At 42.3% G+C, this 2,807-nt stretch overlaps 1 protein-coding gene across 5 annotated transcripts in view; it reads right to left on the bottom strand.

Annotated features, from left to right (window-relative positions):
* strbp (spermatid perinuclear RNA binding protein) overlaps nt 1-2,792 on the bottom strand; it is a 46,048-nt gene extending 43,256 nt beyond the window's left edge. For 3 of the 5 annotated variants that reach the window (XM_014031731.1, XM_014031732.1, XM_014031735.1), the window contains exon 1: nt 648-848. The gene's annotated coding sequence lies outside the window, so the exon portion shown is untranslated. Of the gene's footprint in view, nt 1-647; nt 849-2,245 lie in introns of those variants that run through there. The other 2 variants (XM_014031733.1, XM_014031734.1) reach the window with 1 other exon arrangement.
* Nucleotides 2,793-2,807: the final 15 nt, after the last annotated feature.

Below are 2,807 nucleotides of genomic sequence, written 5' to 3'. Positions count from 1 at the left end.
ACACACACACACACACACACACACACACACACACACACACACACACACACACACACACACACAACAATGAAGGTAGTATAGTGTGACTGCTCAACATCAACGATGAAACACAGTTCCTCAATAAAACTTTTGGTTCTCTAAAAGCATTGTAGCGTGACGATTAACCGAGAACAAAAACAGGTAGCCGGCAGACAGGTGCTCCAGTAATTATACAAAAACTGTAACATAACCGAGCGGTTCTTCATACAGATATCGCTGAAAAGCGGAAGTGGGCTATCAAACACCTGCTATATACAAAAAAAGACAGTCAAGACGTCATATTTGCTCCTCTTTGTTTTCCTTCTTTCGACAATAACTCAATTAATGTCAATAATTTTTGCTAAATACCTTCCATAAAAGTTTTGGTTCCTCTTTCTGCTTTTGTCACGCAAAAGTGAAAGCAAGAACATACAAAAAATAAACAAATAAAACAAGAAACTTCAATGTTTATAAATGTAGCCTACTTATGTCCAAGCCACGAGCAGGTGACTGAGTAAAAACGCTAACATCCGCGGTTCTGCTGTCTCTGCCGGGATGAGCAGCGCGTGCGAACAGAAAATAAAGTGCAAAACAGCTAGGAGGAAGAAATTCAACATTATTCAACTTACAGGTTTTTGATTTCCGTCACTGGCAGAGGAAAAAAAAATCCTTTAAAGATAAAAAAAAAAAAAAGCTCGGTTCCTCCGACAGTTAACAGTGCAATCCAGCCGCACCGAGGCACGAACCTCACACTGAACAGCAGCGCCTTGATAAGGGCAGCAAGCAAGCGCGAGCCCGGAGCCTCCTGCTGGTCTRTCTCACTCCAAATGAATGGCAGGAGTGCGCATGCGCAGATGGGTCAAACTCATTCCGGCAGAGAAGGAGAGGGAAAAAAAAGTGCTGCATTTGCTTATTGAAGAAGGGTATGGAAAGCCAGTTGAGCATATAATACTTAAGGATCTTCCTTTTAAACACACTTCATTCAGCTCAGATCATTTTCCAGTCAAAAATAACATTGTAAATAAAACATACAATCAACATTGCAGTTGTCTCAAGCACCATGAAGTAACTTTACTCATTCGTGTATGTTTCGATAGTCACAAGTTTATTAGTCCTACTTAAATAAATAAATAAATAAATAAATAAATAAATAAATAAATGTTGTGAACGTTTCTGGACAGATTCATTTTTACCTAACATATAAGTAAATGTAAAACGTCAACTAGACATTTTTTTTTACCATCTGAAATTTTGATTTTTCCTATTAGGCAACCATCCCATCTTTGGGAGTGTAGAAATATAAATGCACTTTGCAGGAACGTTATTTGAGTCATCTTCAATTTAAAGTCTGACGATAATGCAATTTTGGCATAAAAGAATTATGTCATTTGAGGTAGGCGTTTCGTTCAATATATGCTACAACAGCCTGCCACGACACTTCTTGAAAAGATCTGTTATTTTWAAAAAGTGCTTGTTGAGGTCTAATAAGGAGAAAAGACAACAACTTTGTGTAAACAACAACTTATTTCTGAATATTAAATAGAAAGTTACAATGAAGACAATGTAGCCTAAAACAATAAACTGATGTAGTCCACTGAATAAAATCAAGGATTTAAAATGATAGGTTGTAGATTTTGCAGCACTTTAAGCAGTAAACAGTGGAATCACGTCAAATCAACCAGTTGTTTATTAGTTTTGATTGTGTTGTTGTGACTAAAACAGACGGAAAGACAAAGAGGATGAAAGTATTCCGTGCTGACGAGAAGACAGTCATAAATAATTCAGCGATAAAAGCAGCCTGCCTGACTGCAGGCAGCACCAAGCAGCCCGCTCCACTGAGAAGCATCGATCCCGAGAAGGCGTCACCAATTAATGCCAAATAAATCTCCGGGCAAAATCAAGTTCAATCAACATTCTTGTTGCCCCTAAATGCGGCCGTGACCCGCGGGCCAGATCAGCCGGGGATTACCGAGGCTTCTGTCAACTATCAATAGCCATGTGCCTCTGCAAGGAGGAGGAGGAGGAGGAGGAGGAGGAGGAGGAGTGGGTCTGAGCCGATGATGCTGTTCGTCCTGTCCGCGGATCGGAGGACACCATCAGCTGCACATTTTAATCCCAACAAGGAATAAGGCGCTGGGAGAGGATGAGGATGAGGATGGAGGCGGGGGAGTAAAAGTGTCAAAAGATGAAGAGTAAAAAAAAAAAAAAAAGAAGGAAACAGTTCTACCTGAACGGTGCTCCGGTTCAGCTCAGCCCGCCGACATCACGTCCCGCTCGGTGAGAGCTTCCAGGGATGCCGCCGCTCTCACTCCGAGCCTGCCTTCTGTCCGCCTGGAGGGGTGGCGGTGTTGGTGGGGAGGGGGGTGTCACGTGACCACGGCTTTGCGATCSCGATAGGCGGAGCTGCACGCGCCGAAAGAGGCTCTCTCGCGCTGCACCTGTACTGAGAAGAGCTGGGATGTCCTCTCAGGATCGGAATCAACTGCAAGAATTAAAGGTCTGTGCAAAGGAGGAAAGCGTGTTGRCCGCCAACTTTCAGCGTTTTAAACTGATTTCATCTAATGGTGAAAAATGACAAGCCATTTTGGTGAGTGTTTAATGACTCTCAGCTACTACCATTTCAATGTTAGGGTCAGTGAATGGAGAATGAGTCAGGGGTGTTAAACTTATTTCCTAAAGGGCCACATGAGTGTTATGGAGGCCCTCAAAGGGCCAGTTGTATTTAACTTTGACTTTTCATGTTTGCCTAAACATGAAATGTCCCATTCTTTATCTCAGCTCTTTGTGGT

The sequence above is a fragment of the Austrofundulus limnaeus genome, unplaced genomic scaffold, assembly GCF_001266775.1.
Source record: "Austrofundulus limnaeus strain Quisiro unplaced genomic scaffold, Austrofundulus_limnaeus-1.0 Scaffold1308, whole genome shotgun sequence".
In the NCBI taxonomy this organism is placed as follows: Eukaryota; Metazoa; Chordata; class Actinopteri; order Cyprinodontiformes; family Rivulidae; genus Austrofundulus; species Austrofundulus limnaeus.
The sequence above is the reverse complement of the archived record's forward strand: the minus strand, read 5'-3'. Positions and strand labels throughout refer to the sequence as shown.